The sequence below is a fragment of the Mustela nivalis genome (assembly GCF_964662115.1).
Source record: "Mustela nivalis genome assembly, chromosome: 14".
Taxonomy (NCBI): domain Eukaryota; kingdom Metazoa; phylum Chordata; class Mammalia; order Carnivora; family Mustelidae; genus Mustela; species Mustela nivalis.
The window spans coordinates 91,663,468-91,684,262 of NC_139033.1; the positions used below are offsets into that span (position 1 = coordinate 91,663,468).

At 51.1% G+C, this 20,795-nt stretch overlaps 1 protein-coding gene and 1 long non-coding RNA gene across 2 annotated transcripts in view; one reads left to right on the forward strand and one right to left on the reverse strand.

The window, feature by feature from the left end:
• Positions 1-12,801, reverse strand: part of MYO18B (myosin XVIIIB) — a 250,379-nt gene extending 237,578 nt beyond the window's left edge. The window contains exon 1 of the mRNA XM_082698791.1: positions 12,648-12,801. The gene's annotated coding sequence lies outside the window, so the exon portion shown is untranslated. The remainder of the gene's footprint in view (positions 1-12,647) is intronic.
• A 6,332-nt stretch (positions 12,802-19,133) lies between these two features.
• LOC309847911 lies at positions 19,134-19,599 on the forward strand. Its single transcript, XR_014302716.1, has 2 exons — positions 19,134-19,297; positions 19,357-19,599. It is a non-coding gene; the product is annotated as an uncharacterized lncRNA (long non-coding RNA).
• The last annotated feature ends 1,196 nt before the right edge of the window (positions 19,600-20,795 follow it).

Sequence of the window (20,795 nt, forward strand, 5' to 3'; positions counted from 1 at the left end):
TTCTTTATCTTGATCTGGGAGGGGCCCCCATGAGTGCATCCCCTGTAAAAATACACCCACCAGTACAATTAATCCCCTGGAAGGCAATCCCATCTCAATTCAAAAATAAACAGAACCGGAGTGCCTGGCTGGCTCAGTCAGTTAAGTGTCCCGACTCCAGGTTTGGATCAAGTCATGATCTCACGGCTCGTGAGATGGAGCCCTACACTATGCTCAGCAAGAGGGCATGTCTACTTGAGATTCTCTCTCTCCCTCTCCTCCGCCCTTCGCTCCCCACTCTACCCTTCACCTCTGCTCAAAGGCACTCTCTCTCAAAAAAAAAAATAAAATAAAATAAAAAATAAAAATAAACAAAACATTCCAGTCCCCCTCACCTTGCCTCATGCCCCTTCTTAAGTTACTGTCCCCCAGAGGAGAACCACTGTCCTAACTTTGATACCATAGAATAGTGTGTTTCTCTTTTGTGAGGAAGCAGGTGGTGTCACAATCCGACCATAAGCATTAGGAAAAGACAGGCACCCAAACTATCAATTAGCCCCATGCTTTGGAAGGAAACAATTTAGCATGGTCAGCATCATACCGAGAGCCTTTTTCTTTTCTTTTCTTTTCTTTTTTTTTTTTTACAAAGGGAGCTCATTTATTGTCAATGTTCCCAATGTATCCCCCAAAATAGAAAAGAACCCCCCAACTCAACCCCCACCCATACACCCCCAGCATCATATTGAGAATCTTGATAAATGTTCATAACTTTTGACTTAGAAAGTCCTCTTCTGGAAAACAAGTTTGAGGAAGGGATCCTAAAGCAGAAACTTTCATCCCTGGGTCCCTCATAACACCCAAACCAGAGACACAACCCAGGCGTGCAGTAACTAGAGAAGGCCAAATAAATCCCAGCCCATCTAACTTGAAGGAATATGGCGAATCCATTGAGAAGGGTACATAGGAAACATTTTACAACAGCTCCAGGGAACAGTCATTTCTAAGGTCAGCCGTTAAGATCTGCTCATTCGTAAGCATACAGCATACCAGTCTTTGATGAGCTTACAGAGTTTTGCAGCCGAGACCACAATCCCATTACCCCAAGGAGACCCTTCCAGACCATTTGCAGCCACTATAGCTGTATTCTCCCTTAGTGCCCATTTATATGGGATCTGAGCATCTGCGGTCTTCTTTGTGTCTGGCTTCTCTCACTGAGCAGTTCGTCTTTTTTTTTTTTTTTTTTTTTTTAAAGATCTTATGTATTTATTTGACAGAGAGAGACAGTGAGAAAGATGTCCCCCCTTCTCATCATCCCAGAGTTTCCAAAGCCCTGTCTGGCCTTCAAGTAGCTGCTTTCAGTGACTTATCTGTACGAAGGCTTTGCGCAGAGTTCAAGGTGATCCCACCCACTGCTTATCTTGGAAGCTGGAGGGGCAGAACTGGGGGCCCGGACGGGTTGGGCTGGAGGCAGCTCCCACCAGCTCCTACCATCTTCCGGGAGTCCGCTAAGGCCACTTCTTTCTAACTCCACATTCTGTGATGTCACTTTAACCGCTAAGAAGTTGGCTCTGGAAGGGTTTATGTCCCAGAAACTGGCAAATGCGTCAGATCAGGGCTTTGGTTCCAGGAGCTGCCCATTAAATGTTTACCAGCACAGGACTGACTGAGACCCTCACACACACACACCCCTGTGGGGCCTGGGCAAGAGGAAATCTCAAGATCCAAAGATCCAAGAAGGGACATTTCAGCTCTGATGAGGTCATGAACCAAAGAGGAGACCCTGGGAACATGTCCCAGTGCAAAGAGCCAAGTCTTTGCCTTGAGAAAAAACTCCCCACCATGTGGACTCCCCGGCTCGCAGAGACAAAGGAAGCTGGAGAGTGCACATAAGGTGAGATCCCTGGGGATGGAGGGACCCTAGGGAGGCCCCCAAGTGACTCACAGCCAGAGTCCGCTATGCCGCGTGCCTGGGAAGTAGAGCCCGGGTTATGAATAGCCCTGACATGAGGTAGATACCGTGTCCACTGTCCCCTCCCCCTTCCCATCCAGCCCAAGCCTGGCCAGCCCAGTGGCTGCTTCCCAAGGATCACCCTCAGCTTCAAGGCTCCAGGGAGAATCCTGGCTGTCAGTGTGGGCTGTCCTCAGCCCAGGGCTGCTGGCCTGCCCAGAGGTTCCACAGCACAGGGGAATAAGAGGGGGGAGCTCTGCGTGGGGCCATCACTCCCCACGTCCCCTCAGAGGCACCAGGCCAGTCCCAGTGACCCAGGGCCAGGAGCCAATGCCACTGGGGAGGCTTTGTCAAGCTTTAATTTAAGTAAGTGTTCTTATCACCACGTTCCCTTCCAGGCCAAAAACTCACACCTGCCCCATCAGCTGCCGTTTAAAGCGATGAGGAAGCCCCAGGCGCTCGGAAGCCATGGTATAACGTCTTCAGTCACCCCTTAGGAAGGGGGGAGGCTGGGAAAAGGAAAGGTGATCCCCAAAGTCAGGGACAGCTTGACACAGTTTTTTATGATGCAAGCTAGATCTGAGGGGCCCCAGGAGAACCTCAAGGCTTTCCCTCTCACCCCCTAAATGTCCAGTCCTAACACAGAGGCCAGCCTTCCAGTGACTTCCCCTCTCTCAAAGAACAAACTCCCAAGTCTTTATAGAGGCTCAGGTGGCCCCCACAACCATCTGTCCAAATGCCTCTGCCTCTTGCTCCTCCCCAGCAGTGACATTGACCTCTTGCAGGCACTTCTACACAGGTTCCCACCTCAGGGCCTTTGCACATTCTGTTCCCTTGGCTCCAGATGCTTTTCCTTCCACATGGTAAGTCTTTGCTCAGAGTCATCCTGTCACTGATACTGCCTTCACTGCTTAAATGAAGGCATAACTCCCATCCCTCCCACCGCACCGCTACCCTCCCCCCCCCAAGTGATTGCACATCACTTTATCCTGTTCTCCCCCCCCCACCCCACCCTGCCACTGCAATTTATGGCTAATTACCAGTGTCCATCATGCTATAGATTTTTTGTTGTTGTTTAGTTTCTGATTGACCCTGCAGAACATGGCCCTATGAAGACCAGAATTTCCAACTGTTATGTCCTCTTACGTGGGTCCAGTGCCTAGGACAGTGCCTGGCACATACTTAGCTCTCAGCAAATGTTTTTTGAATGAATGTAGGAACTCAGGAACAGGTAATGATGAGGAGTGTGGCTGAGAAGGGGCAGAGGAGGACTTTGGCAGCAAGACTGTGATGTGGATTTCTGACATCCTCCTGTGCTATCTGTATCCATGGTGGGGGGAGGGGTGGCACAGGGGGCAGCCGCATGTTATCATGGCCCAAGTACGTGTCCTGCCACCACCACTACCCTGGGGGAACCCAGGAAATTCTCCAAGCCTCATTTTTCTCAGCCTTAAAACAAGAGGAGAACACCTATAACTGAGCATGTTCTTAATCACCAGTAATTGCCCTCGATCATATTTTTCATTTTTATTTGACTCCATGGCTCAAGGCTGGCCTGGAGAGCCCAGCCCAGGATAATTCTCCAGCATTGAGGGAGAAGCTACTACATGCCTAGCAATGAGATAGATCGTTACACCCAATTGCCCCCAGTTCCCCCTTCAATTCCTACTGGAACTAGAATTTATTTATTTTAAAAGTCATTATCATTTTCATTCCCACAACAGCACCGTGTGGTTGGCATCCTCCCATAGAGCAAACAGTGACTCAGAGAGGTAAAGGCGCTTGCCCAGAGTCACCCAGCAAAAAGATCAAGCTGAGTCCCTCCCCCTCCCCAAGACATCCCATGCCTCCCACCCACACTCTGCTCCCATTTCAGCCCCAGGCTGGTGGTAAGAATCAAGGGCCAATCTGGGGCCACTAGGTTGGGGCTTGGAGGTCCCCTAGGTTGGGAACCTACCTAGGTTGGGTAATCCCAGGAAGTTGGTTTAAGAAGGTACTTCCTCAGGTAGCTGGGGGTATGCTCTATTTGGTCAGTATCTGTTGGGTGTTAGTCACAGCACTGGGTCTGTTGTAGTTTGAGGAGCAAGGGGGTTCAAGATCACACAGGAAGGAGTGGGATGACCTTGTTGACTAAACTGCTCCTTCTGCTCAACCCTGAGATCTCAGCCCTTAGACCCTGAAAGGGAGGCAACAAAAGCTAGACCACTGATGACAGGCGCCCATGAAGATCTGCGCACGGCTCTGTGCTGAGAACGTGAGTGGTCATGTCACGACTCCCACAAGGCACCCTGTTCTGAGGTGGGTTCTGTGAGTGACCCCGTATCAGAGGGAGGGCAAGTGCCTTGCTTCCAGCCAGTAGGGGGGGCCAGGGCGGGGGCAGAGGAAGGTGCCCCAAGCTGGGTATCATCCATTCACCCCTTCAGACCCATCCTCCACCCCTTCTACCTACTGGTTTCCAGGTGGGCCCAAGTTCATGGGAATCACCCAGTGGCAGAGATCAGAGGGCACCTGTGCTCTCGGCTCTCAGCTCTCCCTGCTGGGTGCCCACGGGCTGGCTGCCTCCCTCCCTTGAAGGTGCCCTCCCAAAGTCCCCTCTCCTGTCCTGGCCTAGTGGATCTTCCCCACCCAATCACCTACCCCCAGCCCTCTTCAGTCCAGAAGAAAGCTCCTCCTATTGCTGGTCCAGCATGCTGTGCTCGGGGGAGGTCCACAAAGTTTCCCATAAAGGGCCAGATAGGAAGCTGGTCAAGCACTGAGGTCACAGGGTCTCCCTTGCAACTACTCAGCTCTGCCTTTGCACCCCAGAAGCAGTCCTGGGTGATATATAAAAGAAGGGGTGTGGCCATTTCAATGCAACTTCATTTTTTAAACCAGGCAGAAAGCTGGATTTGGTCCTGGCCAAATCGGGTAGGAGGAGGTCAAAGTTCCAACATTCATACCACAAGCTTTCTGAGGACCCCCACAGGCTCTCTTTCCTCATCCCTTCTTCCAAGGCAGCCAGGTCTGGGGCCATTCCCCGGATGGAAGGGCCCCGAGTCTATGCAGGTTGCTGGGGAAGGGAAGAATGGAGGCTTGGTTCTTCTATTTGGGCTTCCTAACATTCTGCTTCCTTCTTTAGCCTGCTCTGTGCTTCGGGGTGCTGACCACTAGGGTTGTAGACCCCAGGGCTCCCTGGCTCTCTGGCCTCCTGCTGAATTTGGTCAACGGAAGGCTCTGGAAGGAGACCTGCATATGGGAGGGACTAGAGGTAGAGTCTTTATTGCCCTACCTGTCCTGCTTCCTCCATCTCCGGCCCCAGTTTTGGCAAAGGCTATGTTTCTCCATCTACAGCCATAAGCCCCTTGGAGCAGTCCCTCTTCAAGGACAGACTGCCATTAGCTCCCAGGTTCCTCTATTAACCATCTCTGCCTTGCAACCAGCCCAATGCTAGTAACCCACCACTGCTTGTCCCCTGCGTTATTGGTTTCCTTAACCCTGCACACACCTCTTGGAAGAGTTCCTTCATTAAAAAGTCTCTCCACATTACCAGCTGGGTATGCTGTCATCGTGGGACCCTAGCCAATATAGCCAGGGGGCAAGTAGGTTTCAACTCATGCATTAATTCTGACAGATGGTTAGTTGCCTCCTGGGGTGTTATCTGGGCTCAGTGGAAGAGAATGCTCTGATTGATTATTAATGTCTGTCCCAGGCATGGAAGGAGGGAATGAGACACCATTGCTACCTATTTGCCAGATGTTGGCTTAAGGGACATGAATCTCTTGATTCATGCATGATGCAGCCAAGCTCATCCAGACCTAGAGTTTGATGGTCACAGAGCCACGTAGTAATGAAAAGAGACTTTGCCCAACACAGAGACACCCTCCCCTCATCAGAGCAAGGGAAACCCACATCTAGCAAGTAGCCCATTATCCTAGAAGATGAGAAGAGAGGGTAGGGAAGGTGATGAATTAGAAAAAAGGGAGGTTAGCAGTAGGAAATAGAGAGAGTGAAGAAGAAGGGAGGGAGGGAGGGAAGAGCAAGGGAGGCATTGATGGAGAAGATAGGGAAGCAGGGGGTGGAGAATGCAATGCCCTGCCCACTGTCCACTGTCAGAGAGCCTCAGAGGACCAGCCCTGCTCACAAGGAATCTCCTGGATGGAAAATCAATGAATCCTTGCTTGGTCATACCCAGTGATGGGGAACTCATTACTAAGTAAGACATTCAGGGTCTGCTCTCATTTTGTTTTTCTTCTTTGAAACCAGAGCTGCAAAGCCCTCAGAGGCCATAGAACCCACCTTCTCTGATCCTGGCACACAACGAGGGTCCTCATTTCCCTGTTCCCTGGGATCTACCACCTTTTCCTCCTACCCACAGAGCTGCCTTATCAGGACAGCCACATGCGGACCCCAGTTCTCTTCTCTGGAGTGGCAGATAAGGTTTTCCATGTGACCCATATGGGGTCTGCCCCCAATTTTCTCATCTGAAGCCTTCAACCATTTCTCAGTTAAGAAATTTCTCACGGCTCCCAGAACCTTCAGAATGCTGGCCACTGTCCCCAGGAAGTTTTCTAGATGGTTCTTTGCAACAGAGTGGACACTTCCATTCACAAAGGCTGACTGGGGTGAACACAGCAGACCTCCTGTCCCTTGATGGGCTCACCTCCTCTTTAGAGGTCTCACAGCTAACCTCAGACCTCACCTGCCTTCCGTGGACTCCCTTAGGGCTGCAGTCCCACCACCTGTCAAATGGGGGCACCAGCCTTTCTTGTCCATTTCACAAGGCAGTGGGATTACTGGATGCTCTGTACACCTGTGAGCCGCGACATTCCCAGCATCCCTATCCCCCACTGCCCCCAGTCTTTCAGGTTCCTGGACCCAACTCCAACTGCAGGGGGCATTCCCCACACAACACCAAGCTGTTCTCAACACCAGCAGGGTGATTAAGAGTCAACTCCATTCAACTCAATTCTGACACCATCTACTGGAGACAGTTTGACATTCTGCAGGTAAAGGGCTCAGCCCCACAAGAGCACCCTCCACTTCGGACACCAGTCTTGAACCCAAGTTGTCACCTGTGTTTCTGACCATCTCTGGCTATAAATCAGAAGTACCCATGACCCCCATCTTGTTTCTGATACATTTGCCAGAACAGCTCGAACTCAGAGAAATTTTTGCTCCCCAAATCACCCATTTATTATGAAGAGATAGAAGTCAGGATGGAAGAGATACTCAGGGCAGGGGATGGGGAAAGGGTGGGGGGCCCCAGGCCTGATCCAGGGTCACCAATCTCCCCAAATTTCCATATGTTCATCAACCAGGAGTTCTCCGAACACTATTCTTTTGGGATTTTATGGAGACTTTGTTACATAGGTACGATGGATGAAATCATGGGCCATTGGTGATTGAACTCAGTCTCTCACCCCTCTCCTGCCTCAGAGATCAGGGGTAGGTTCCAATCCTCTAATCCCATGGTTGTCTCCATCGGCCATCAGCTCCCATCCTTAGGTGGTTTTCAAAAATCATGGTGTTAGCATTAACAAAAGCCACATTTATCACTCTCAAGACTTAAGGAATTCCAATAGTTTCAGAGCTGTGAGCTCTGAACTATGAAGAAAAACCAAATATTTATAAGAAATATGTTTTGGTCATCTGAATATGGCACCCAGGTCCATTAAATTCTGCAAAAGCTCTGCACCTCAGGGGCTGACAAACCAGCACCCACCCGCCCCCTTATGCCTTGCCTCGACCCACAAATCAAGCAGTGAGTGTTTCTTGGAGACATGAACAGAGAAAAGTCTGGGTCCCTCCAACACATCACCATTCCCCTCTCCATATCTGTGGTTGTCCCACTGACCTAGGCAGGCCCCATGCCCTTGCCAGCCACCATATAGCCTGATGAGATGCTGGACCTTACAGACCAGCCTCCTGACCTCATGCAGGGACAGCCAACAATGTCTCTCCTTCATGCCAGCACCAGCTGATCTGCAGTTGGGCACTGCCCAGAGTGTTACATTGAGAATGATCCTGTACTAGCAGAAAGGCATGTGGCGATCAACTAGTAATGCCTGCCATGAGCACAGAAACGGCTAGGGTTGGTAGGTCTGCCAAGTATTTGCCATTTGCCGTCTGGTGTTCTGCTGGCTGCAGTGAAGCAAGAAGCTGGTCACACTTCTGCTGGGGGAGTGGGGGGATCCCCTGACTGCTTGTAGGGTCCAGTGCCCCATTGATGGGCTATCTTCCTACCCACACTATGTTGCCCTCTGGAGCTAGGCTGTCAAATAAAGCAGCCCCTAGCCACACATGATTTAAATGACTGAAATAATTGAAAAGGAACTCCAAGGAAAACATCACCTTTCAGGTCACACTGGCCATATTTCAAATGCTCAATAGCCACAGTTGGCTAGCAGCTACCATAGTGGACAGGAAAGGTACAGAATATTTCTATCCTTGCAGAAGCTTTATTGGATCACACTAGATTAGATCAGTGGTTTTCAGTAGGTGTGATTGTGCTCATCAGTGGACGTTTGCAATGCCTGAAGACATTTTTGGTTGTCACAGCTAGAGTGTGTGTGTGTGGGGGGGGTGCTAGGGGTATCCACCAGGGAGAGGCCAGGCATGCTTCCAACATCCTACAGGATAGCCTTCCCACCCCGCACCACATAAAACGAAGAATCATTCAGACCCAAATGTCAATAGTGGGTTGGTTGAGACACCCTTCTCTAAAAAGTCCTTATCGAGCAAAGAGAAGCATTCAGGGTTTGGAAACAAGGGCAAAATAATCTTGGTTTGAATAATAAATAGCAAAGAATGATAATAGAAAAAAAAGAGAGAGAGAGCTGACCCACCATTGACAAAAGAGAAGAAATTCCTGGATCCATCACCACTTAGTAGCTCTGTGTCCTTGGGCAGTCACAAAACCTCTCTGATTCTCAATTTCCTCAGAAAAACTGACACTGCAGTAGCCCCTTCCAAAATATTATCAGTGGATCCAGTGAAGTCATGAGTGTGAATGGGCTTTGTTACCTGTCCGTATGAAACAGTATAGCACAATTTACTAGCAAAGCTCCCGTTGTTTATTATAGTAGACTGAAGATACAGTCTCCTGCGGAACAGCAGAGTCCCAGTTTCATTTCATTCTGCACGACATTGGGGGCACTTAAACCTCGAAATCCCACTTCTTGATCTGTAAAATGGGGCTGATAACTCGTGCACAAACTCACAGGGATATCCAGCACCAATGAGACATTTAATCCCATTGAGCAGGTGCGTCTCTCTCTCTCTCTCGCTCGCTCTCGCTCTCTCGGCTCAACAGCTAATCCTGTTGCCCTCCATGAAATTGAAACTCAAGCCCCAGCTGGTACCCACGAAACAGCTGAAAATGCATTCAGTCTTTTATGGGCCAAGAAAAATTCCCTTGAGACCCCAGTCCTTGAAATTCCTGTTTCCCTGAGTGTGGGTATTGGCCAGGTATTTGGTGAACCCACTCTGCAAATTGTGGAGGATCCTTTCTTCATTGCCAGAGACTGTAGTTCTTAAAGGGAATGAAGCATTCGGGAGAGGCTCAGTGCAAAGCAGGGCAGGAAAGGAAAATCACAGAGCTGGGGGAGTCCTGTCCAGGAGGAGGTGATTCAGATGAAGCTGATGGTGCCCTTGGATTCTTCAGACTGACTGATGGGTCTGTGTGTGTGTGTGTGTGTGTGTGTGTGTGTGTGTGTGTGAGAGAGAGAGAGAGAGAGAGAGAGAGAGAAACAGACAGACAGACAGACAGATATCTGCCTTGATAGTAATACAATGCCCACCATCCTGTGAGCTCTTATCCCAAAGACATTGTTTGGTGAATAAAGGTCATATTTGTTGAATAAAGGTCATATTTGTTGGCCTCTGTTGACTTAAGACATATGATTTAATCCTTTCCTTTGAGGTTTGGATGATACTGAGGGAGAAGGCTTTGGGGGCAGAGGTAATAGGGAAAATAGGGCTATTAGCCCTAAAATGAGGAACCCTAGGCTGGTCCCCAGTGCCAGTCTTGAGGGCAGGGACTGGCTGTTCTAAAGCCACTGCTGACACTGCAAATCTGTGTGTCCTTGAGCAAGTTGCTTCCCCTCTCTGTGCCACAGTCCGGATTGGGTCTGACAGCACCCAGGGCCCCCCGCCCCCCGTCTCAAGCTCTCTTTGTCCCTTTCTCAAACCATTCCATTTCACACAGTTTCACACGGTATAAGGGTATAAGGGTACCACGAAGAGACACGGAGGAACTGTAAACACATGTCATTAAGTGAAAGCAGGCAATCTGTAAAGGCCCCACTGCCGTCTGATTTCAAGTATACGACATTCTGGAAGAAAGCACCACTATGATGAGAGTAAAAAGATCCGTGGTTGCCCGGGGTTGGGAGGGGTGGGGATGAGCAGACAGAGCGTGGAGGACAGGGAAGGCCCTCCGTATGCTATGGCAATGATGGGTCCACTTTGCCATTTGTCCAAACCCCTAGAATGTCCACCACCAAGAATGAGCCCCGATGTCAACTATGGACTCCGGGTGATGATGGTGTATCCCTGAAGGCTCACCCGTTGGGTCAGTTGTCCCACTCGGGCGTGGAATGTGGAGAGTGGGGAGAGGATATCCATGTGTGGGGACAAGGGAAATCTCTGTACCTGTCCCCCACTTCTGCTGTGGACCTGAAATGGCTCTAGAAAATAAAATTTATTAATGAAAAAAATTAGCAGGAATTATAATCTCATGGCATGTTAACAAACTGGAATTAAAAATGTAAACGTAAAAGAAAACCAAGCAAGGCCATATACCACAGCGACCAACCACCTGCTTAAAAGGCACCACTCACAGGCGCCTGGGAGGCACAGTGGGTGAAGCGTCCTGCTCTTGGTTTCAGCCCAGGTTGTGCGTGATCTCAGGGTCATGAGATAGAGCCCTGCGTCGAGCTCTGTACTCAGTGTGGCATCTGCTTGGGATTCTTTCTCCCTCTCCCTTTGGGCCTCCTGCTCATGCCTTCCCTGCCTCCCACTCTATTCTCTAAAATAAATAAACATTTTTTTTTTTTTTTTTTTTTTAAAGAGAGAGACAAAATGACCATTCAGACAGTTGTTTCTAACTACCAAGTAAGCCAGGCCCCACTGAAGGGCTATCTCATCGTGGCCCAGTAGAAACAACCAGAGTTCTCGTTCTCTGGCTGCGTCAGGAAGTCTCTTCGCTTTGTGGCCTTCTGTTCTCATCCTGAAATGCCACCAGAAGGGCTCAGTCTTTCTCCCCTGGGTCCCACCGGCCTTCATATATTTTGCAAGAATGAGGACTGGGCAGGCCCCTCTAGGTTTCCTCAGCTCACGCCTGAGGAAAGGTGGGTCTCTGGCTTCAGTGGGCCCCAGAGCCTGCTATGAGGTATGAAATCTGTGGGTTTCTGGGCTCCTGCCCCCAAGATTGTTCCATAGGTCTCAGGAGAGCTGGGGAGTCTGCGCTTTGGAAGGCCCCCAGCAAAGGCTGACTGCCCACACTTGGAGAAATGCTGCCCCAGAGGTTGGGTCCCGGAAGATGGCTCTGTGATAGGGCCACCCAACACCCTCAGGTTTGGAAGGGGACACCAAAGCTGGGGAGTGACTTGTCTGAGGTCACCGACTCAGCAGAGCCCAAGCTGGGTGACTCAAGGTGACCAGGCCTGTGTGCAGGTGGCCCCAAATACTTACTCACTGGAGACAGGCAGCCCCTCAGAAGTCAGGAGACTGCCTTTGCTCTTCCTCCTTCTCTCCCCACCCCCAGGCCTCCTCTTTCTGTCATATTCGAGAACTCATTCATAGCCTACTGGACCCAGGTCTTCCCCAAATCCACCCTGGACCTATCATGCAGAGACGGGAGAACACAGCTCGGGTCAGCAGCAAAAAAAAAGATGCAAGAAACTACCACCATGTTGGACACAGGAAGCTCGCGTGGGCCCCTCTGTTAGCTAGGTTCTTAAAAAGGGTAGGCATCTTCCGGCCGGCCACAAAGAAAAAGGAACAACCCACATTTCCAGACCCTGTGGGATGGGAACCCAGGCCTCTGCCAGCTCAGGGCTAGACTGGACTTTATTCCCCAGCCTCCTCTAGCAGAAACCCTGCACCGAGGCTCCGAGGCTCTGAGGCCCGGAGGTCCCGGCCCCACAGGGCAAGCCAGATAAAGTAGGTCCTGGGACTGACTGAGGATCAAGTCAGTGCCGCCTGAAACCCAAGCTTTGTCTTCCAACCAGCGCGTCCCTCCCCCACCATGCACATGCTTATTGAAAATAAAAGGCCACCACCACGAAGGCTTGTCCTTGCCAGGGTGGGGAACTTGGCCCCAGGAGAGTCGGCTGCCTGACCATAAACTGACAACCTGTGAAGCAGAAACCACTGGTAGGGGAGGGAAAAATAGGAACTGTGAACGTGGCGGGGTTGAGATTATACCCCGGAGGGTATCCAGGACTCTAAACATAGTTTTTAAAAATGATTAGCAGATGACTGGGGTCCGACAGGCAAGGGGGAGCCTCAGAAGTGTCTGCTCACCCCAGCATTTTGTTCTAAAAAAATCCTGCCACTTAAGACTCTTTGTTTTCTAAGCAGGCCTTACGGGCCATCGGAGGCTGTCCAGCCAGAGCGGCCCCAAGACGGCAGACCGCAGGTCCCAACACGTGCCGCCCCAGGCCCCCAAAAGCACATTCTGGAAAATTATGCCCGTCAGCTCCCAAGGTGCCCCTTGTAAAAACTCGTCCCACTGTACCTTCTCCGTGCAAGGCCACGGGTCACGGGAAACACAGCGGCCAGAGAGCTCTCCCCTGGGGGCAGTGCAGAGACCCCACCAAGCCTGGACAGCAGGGGTGAAGGAGAAATGTCAGGAACACCCTCACACACATCCCCTTCCCTGTCTGCTCCTCCCCGTCCTCCCCACACCCTCCCTCTGCACCAATGTGACGGCAGCAGCTGAGCCGACAAGTCATTTCTAAAATTAGCCGGTGAGCCCCAGGTCTGGCCAGGAGATGACAGCCTGGGGTGGCCGCAGACCAGGCATCGGACAGCATGGACATATTTGGTGGCACGGAGCAGGGGAGGGGACAGCACATTCTCACCCGTCATCCCTGTCCCCAACAGGCTGCATACTCCAGGCTCTGACCCACACTGATAACTGGAGGCCGTGGGGGTTAGGGGGAGGAGGGGAGCATGGCTCTGCCTTCCAGCTGGACTCGAGGGAAAAAAATAACTTGAGCCAGTTCTGGTGTCTCTTGGTAAACAATCAATGCGTGAAAATATGTGTCACCCGCCAGATACCCCTACGGGATTTATACTGACCTCATTCACTATTCCTGACAACCCTGCTCAAGGTAAGGGTTTCCCCACTCTCGTTTGACCCATAGGGCACGGACTGAGGCACAGACATGTCAACTAACTGGCCCAAAGCCGTGGGAAACCGGGATTCGAACCCAGGCAGTGCTGGCTCCAGAGAACACAATCGTAAATGCTGCGGCAAACAGGACACTAAAAAGTATCGTACCGTGTCTGCTGCCCAGGAGAAAAGTAAGGACGTCGATAGGTTAAGAATATCACATCCACACAGTTAGCAAGGGACTCCGATCTAGATCTTTCTGATTCCTAAAGCCAGGGTCATTCCATGCAAACAAGGCATGCTGCTTCTCTTTAGAAACATTTTAACCAGAAGAACACGTTGTTACTTTTCCATCTCTCCTGCTGATACAGCAAGATACTCTCAAGGTACTTCCTTCCTTCTGGGAACTAAGATTCAGCATTTTATTGGAAGTTCGTGGAAACAGTTTCCTTTGGATAATGAAATGTGAACCCACCTCCTGTCCTGTTAATCTTGTGTATCTTTCCATGGTGCTGGGTCCTATGCGGTGGGGTGGATGCGTAGAAACGACTCCAAGTCTCCGTCAGACTCCATTAGCAACGCTGTTTACGTTGACTTGAAGGGCACTGTGTCCTGAGGGCCCCTGGCATGTCCGCTTATTACCCTGGGAAATGTGGTGCTGAAAAATGCACCCGAAAGACCAAGTATCACTCTGCCCAAGCTGTGATTTAGGGCAGGTCTTGTAAACGTCATTTTGTTCCCCCGCTGAGCATTTGCCTGCTGGTCTCCAGGCTTTGCCCCCCAGGGGGCAGGACAGGATAAAAAAGTGAAGGCCCTTTTACCAAGGCCCCCCAAGGAAATTGGCCCCATTTGGAGGCGGGTCCATGGGGACACGGACTGAGGAACCATGGGCATGTGCACCTGTCCCGGGGTGGTCAATTTCTCCGCTGGAGACCTGGCCTCGTCTTTAGCTGGCCAGTTCTGGATCCACAAAATGGCCAAGCGATGGATTGTAATTTTTTTTTTTTAAGATTTTATCTATTTGAGAGAGAGAGAGCATGAACACAAGCAGGGGTAGGGGTAAGGCAGAGGGAAAGGGAGAAGCAGGCTGAGTGGGGAGCCTGGCTCGGGACTCAATCCCAGGATCGTGACCTGAGCCAAATGCAGAGGCTTAAACCATGGAGCCACCCAGGCATCCCTGGCTTGTGATATTTTATTGGGGCAACTTAACTTAAGCCTCCTGATTATCCTTAACTTCTTTTTTGGGTAGGACCCTTGTTGGTGGCCCTTCTCTTTTGACCCTGGAGATACAACATTCTAGTCATTATCTACAGACAGCCCGCGACTCAGGGACCCCCAGTGCACCTCACCTCACTGCACACTAGGTGACTGCTTCTGCCTATCTCCTGAGGGCTGAATGCCATACCCTGGCCTCTCCCATTTTGGGCTCCTATCATCCCCACTGTTTTCAGAAAACCATGTGTAGGTTTGTGTGTGTGTGTGTGGTGTGTCCTGATAAACTGGAGAACAGTCCCGTGCATCCGAGTGTCATGGAGCAATCATGAGACTCCCCCCACATGACTGTCGCAGGGCCTGTGTTGTGTGTCATTGTCCCCACAGAGGTGAAAGGGACAGTCTCTCTCTGTCTGTATCCTTAAGTGGCTGGTACACAATTATGCGCCCCATAAACACGTATGAAATAAAAAACCAAATGTATGGAAACTGGACCAGAGCAAATGTCCCAGGACCTGGCCCCACATCATGCATTCTCTAGATGTCTGTCTGTCTGTCTGACATCTCCCACCTGTCTGTGGTCTCCTATTCATCCTGGTCACCCAGCACCAGGCCAGGCCCTGAGCAGGGGCTCATGGAATCTCTAGTGGACAAAGCAACTGGTGAACAGAAGACTACAGCCCAGACTGTGGAGGTGGGAGAGATCCCTGTAGAGAGACGCCCGAAGCCCACCTCCTGACCAGAGTCTGGAGCTGGTGTGTCTACACAGAGCTCTGGATGTCAGGGAAGGACACAGTCTTTGGAGCAAGGGAGCAAGGCCCAATCCTAATTTCAAAGAAAATGTCCTCACCTCAGGATTCCCTTCTATGAAATGAGGATCCTGATGCCACTGTCTGGTCCAGTCCTTCACGGCCCATGGTAGGTGCTCAGCGAGTGTTTGCTGAATGACTGAATGACCTAACGTAGATCTGTAAAAGCTTTCCCCAGCTCTGCACTACCTGCAGAGGAGAGCCAACTTTGACCTTCTTAGTGATGCTGGTGTCCTCTCACAGGATGGCCTCGTGGTGTCCTGCTGGCCCCCCAGCATGTTTTCCTCTCCTCACATTCTCCATGCTCAGGAGAGCCAGGCTCGGTGTGTCCTGGCCACCATTCCACAGCCCAGGAGAGTAGTCCGGAATGCATACACTCTCCCATATCTGGCATGGTTGACCTCTCTGCTTTTTAGTATCTTTCCCCAAAGCATCCATCAAGCTTAGCCTAGCCACCCAGTCCCACTGTCCAGGATTTACTTTCTCCTTCACTTTTCTCAAACGCTTTGCTGCTCTAAATAAAGTAGACGGAAGCGAGCTCAAAATGGGAAAGTTTATTCAAGGATAGAAGAGGGATTGCAACTCAGGACAAGCAAATGGCAGCAAGCTGCTGGCGAGTAGGGTCTGGGGTTTGGGGTGGGTTCCATGGACAGGCAGGGAACGTAAAGAAGGGACAGTTCAACGAGGGTCTGTTACAATCAATGACAAAAGGAAGGCTGGCTCTGAAAACTCACCGAGCAGATGGAACTCATCCAGCTACACACACAGAGGTCCATTCAGCCTGCTTGGCGAGACCAACCTGACCTGCATCACCTCAGTTCACGCCTCTGGCAAAATTTCCCACAGTGGACAGGGGACAGCTTCCGACCAACAGCTTATCATCCAAGGAAACTGTAACACAATCAGTTCCATAAATCGGGAAAACCAATCTCTTAGCCTTGAAGTTGTAACTTCCCTCGGGCACAGGCATGAGGGTCCTTTTCCCTACTGCACTTCTATCTTAGACTGTGATTTTTTTCCCAGCTCCATGGGACAAAGCAGCCAGTGCATTTCCTTTCACCAGCATACCATCCCCACTCATCTCTGCTGCAAATGTGAATGCTGGGAGCACCCCTCTCTTTGATCTAGGGCTTTCTGTGTTGCACCTATTACCGCCAATTCCTGGCTGTGGCCACGGCCAGCTGGCCAGTGGGTGATCCAGCCTCCAGACCCCCCATCACCTCCAGCTAACTCCTATGGCACCTGGGCCCCACAATGCAGGCTGGTTTCCCCAGGGGAAGTGGACTCTGAAATAGAGTGTAACGACAGAACACTATTAAGGAGTTCTCTTGGTATGTGTGTCTATGGAAGGATGGGGAAGGAATCAGGATCGAACAGAGGGAAATGTATAGCTGTGACAAGGGCCCCCAAACAGCCTGCGGCAACCCCACTATGACCTCAACGGCTGGTTTGGTCCTAAATTGGGACCACGATGGCCAGGCATTTGTACTTCTGCGTGGATCAGTCACTGGATGTGGGCACCCTGGCAAGGGTGTGGTGTCAGGCTCAGTAGCTAAGGCACCCTCGAAGGGGATGATGACTGCAGCCCTAGCACAGACAGGAAGTCCTTCAGTGAAGGAGGATCTGGACAGCACAGGACACTGTCCACTGGAGTCTCCCTGGCTAAGGTCCTCCATGACATATTTGGCAAGGTGGAATGACTCAGGGCCACATTCAGTGCCGTGGCTGCTGGTGGACACAAGTCTCCCGTGCTCACCCTGCAGTCACTGGCCAAAGCCATGGGCAAAGTTGACCCTGAGAGGAGTGGGAAGTTCACGGGCATGGAGTTTCACACCCCCATCCCCACTGCACCTCATGGGTCTGATCTGCTGTCTAAAAAAATCTGTTCCATACTTCGACATCAAGGATGAAATGAAGCAGGTGTCAGAAGAAGCCCCAGGGGCCACACAAAGAACCAGTCCCCCTCTTGCACTTTTTAAAAGATTTATTTTATTTGAGAGAAAGAGAGAGAGGAAGGGAGAGACTGTGAGTGGGCAAGGAGCAGAGGGGGAGAAAGAATCTCAGGCAGACCCCACACTCAACACTGAGCCTGAGGCAGAGCTTGACCCCACGACCCTAAGATCACGACCTGAGCTGAAATCAAGAGTTGGACATTTAACTGACGAAACCACCCAGGTGCTCCCCTTTGCCCCACCACCCTGGGAATTTTAACACCTGCTCCTCCACCTTTAGGGCTGGCATTACCTCCAATACCCCTGTGTCAAGCTCATGACCCGGCATGAGCCAGCATGTGACAATGAAATTGGCCACAACAGCTGCACAGCAGACCTCACGGTCTACACAGCCTCCCAAGAGTGAAGAGCCCTGGCCACGAACTCTGGCAACAACTTTTCACCTTTACAGAGTCCCTGCCCCAATACTGTCCCCAACACATGGAGAATTTCCCATCGTTTGCACCAGGGGTTCGAAACTGGGGGTGGTCCCTCAAGGGACGTTTGGCAACATCTGGTGAAATTTTGGGTTGTTCAGACTGGCTGGTGGGGGTTATGCACTGGCCTCTGGCAGGGAGAGGCTGAGAAGGCTGACCAACATCCCACAGGGCACAGGAGGGCCCCCGAGAGAAGGACAATCCCCAAATGTGCTGAGGCCAACAAACTTCTGTGGAGTTCCCAGCCCAGGTCCCCGGAGAAGGGGAAGCCCTTAGGCTCCTGTCCTCTTGTCCTCGTCCGTCATGCTGCCATGAATGCAAGCCGCGTGCGTCAGGGCAGGACTGGGACGTATTGGGACGAGGGCTGGGAATGCAAGGTTGAAAGGGGAGGGTAGCAGTCATCCGTGAGGCAATGAAGAAACCTTGGGATGTGGCAAGCAAGTGCTGCTCATGTTCCTCCCATTTAACCTTCGCTAGAAACCTGGAGGATATCTTGGCTCATCTTAACCAACTCTTGTAAATCAGAGGTGAGAAAATGGCAGAGCAACCAGGCTGCCCAGAGAGGTCGGCTGGGAGTGGGGTGGCCAGCACTTCCAGGCCCGGAGGAGGAACAGGCTTCCAGCAGCTCTGGGGCACGGCTCTCAGTTATGGGGTTCATCAGGCCCCGGGCTCCCCACTGCCTATGGAGCTGCCCACCCGCTCTGGAGCCTGGCCTCCTGTCAACTACTCTGTTAAATGATTTTTGAGTTGGCAAACCCAAGTGCATTCTGGGGAAAAAATAGCTCCGGGAGTCAATCCTGCCTTCCTTCTTTTCTGAACCAGCACCCCATGGGAGATGCTTTGAGCTCTAGGGCAGGTACAAGCTGGCCTGCCCCTGACCTGAGGACCCCCAAGCGGGCAGGTCTGCCCAGGCTGCTGGGGTCCTGGGGCCACCGCCTCCTGGGATTTTAGGTTTAAACTGACATATACCCCGGGGTCTCTCAGCTCATCTTCATGGGAGCAGGGATGGACAGTGAGGGATCTGTGCTTCCCAAGGGACTCCAAGGTCACCCTGGAGTATGCTAGGGGTGGGGGGCCAGTATAGTCTAGACTAACTGCGGAGGAGATAGAGGCCCCCTCCCCCAGGTCTTCTTGTGGCCCGACTGTCACAGGCTCTTTCCCCACAACACGTCTTGCAGGAAGCACCAGCCGCTGGGTCTCCAACCACCCCCCCCCACCCCCCGGAGACCATGAAGTGGGCTGTGCCCCTAACAATCCAAGCAGTCCACAGGAATGCAAGTCAGCGATCCCATTCCTCTTTATCCAACCAGCCTCTGCATGGATTGTCCTCAAAGTCAGGAGTCTTTAAAAGGTATCATGTCCTGATGTCTTAGCAGCCTGATAAAGAAATGCAGGTTTTAGTGGGGGCTAAGGGAGGACAGCACACCAAAGTACATATCTTTGTACAGAGCCTTTTTATTGAGATTTCACAGAAGCAATTTATCAACACAGGAAACCCGCATTGCTGTTCCCAAGCAGCCGTGAAAGACGGTGATACCAAAGGACTGCACGAGCTCTGCGCCGGGCGGGAGCCCGCAGGCATGGGACAGTGTCTCCCGTAGGCTGGGACTTCAAACGTGCACGAGTAAGTGGATACTGAGGGGGACAGTGTCTCCTGTAGGCTGGGACTTCAAACGTGCACGAGTAAGTGGATACCAAGAGAGGGCTGCACATCTCCACGGGCACAATCAGGGTGAAGAGAGATCACAAAGAATGCTAATATCCCAGGTACAATAGCTAGATTTACAGCATCTAATTCACCAGCTTTGCTTTGTAGAGCCACGCACAGCAGGAAACGGTTTTGTTTCTTTAAGGGCGTGATGCTTGGTCAGGAACAGAGCGAGAATGGGGCCACCCTGATGGCTACACAGCGAGGAAGACAGGCAGAGAGAAATGTCAGCACGTGAGGAGGGACCCCCCCCACCCACAACCCTCTCCCAGGAAGTGGTCGTTCTAGTTCACAGAAATCCTAAAGGGTCCATCCGCTCGAAAGTAAGACCGCTGCCAAAGGTTTGATCACGTGAGGGCACTGGCCTTTATGACCCTACCTTTCAAACCATTTGGAAACAGCCGCGTCGGGGGTGGGGTCAGGGAGGTCACATGCAAAGGCGCTGCTCCTAGAGGTGGTGTTTTAAAACACAGCTGGCCCCCTGTGCCCCGCACTGAGGACCAATCTCTCATTTAGTCCTTGACACATCAGGCTGACAGCCAGCAGCAAGACAGGGTGTGGGGAACGGTGCTCCGTGGGATGCCCTGGGCTCTGGGAGTAGAACGACCGGGAGGGAGGTGGGTCTGCTGCGATGGCTGAGACGGGGCCGCGGCTTTCAAGCCAACATCCAGAGGAAGATGCGTTACTGAGATTCTTTGATACCAAAGCCAGTGTGGAAGCAAGCGTTGGGGGCCTTCCGGAGAGGTAGATGGAAGCAGTATTTCATGGCATGTGTGCAGTCAGGTGTGGCCAGGGAAGTGCACATGCCTCTCGGCACAGAGCCCAGGATGAGCTTTTGTTGCAAACAGTCCATGGCAGTGGGAGGTGGGGAGGGAGATGTTCGCCCCACAGGGCTGAGTACATTATTCCCACTTTATTTCATGGAGCACAGAAAGGGCTGCTGTTTCTTTAAATAACAAACTATACAAAGAAAAAGGAGCAGAAAGAAGGAATGTCTCTGACAAAAACAAACGTAAGGATTCAATAAATAATATAAAATGCTTTTGTGCTAAAATAGAACTCTGTTTTTTAATATATATATATATATATAATATATATGTCGTTCGGTAATCTTTATGTTACTCAGAAAAAGCCAAATCTCTTGGAATTAGTTAAAACATAGAAAAATACGATTTCACAATAGAACTTAAAAAAATGGCCAGTGTTTAGCTTACAAACCACTTAGAATATATACATCATGGAATATACTCAGGGAATTAAAGTTCGAGTCCTTTTGTAATTTTGAGTGCACGGTTAGAAATAGTTCTCCATTCCCTACCCTTACATCAAAGATGTTTTAGATCAGGACAAAATAAAATACGGAAGCAGAACGACCAGTTTTCAGAGATGGT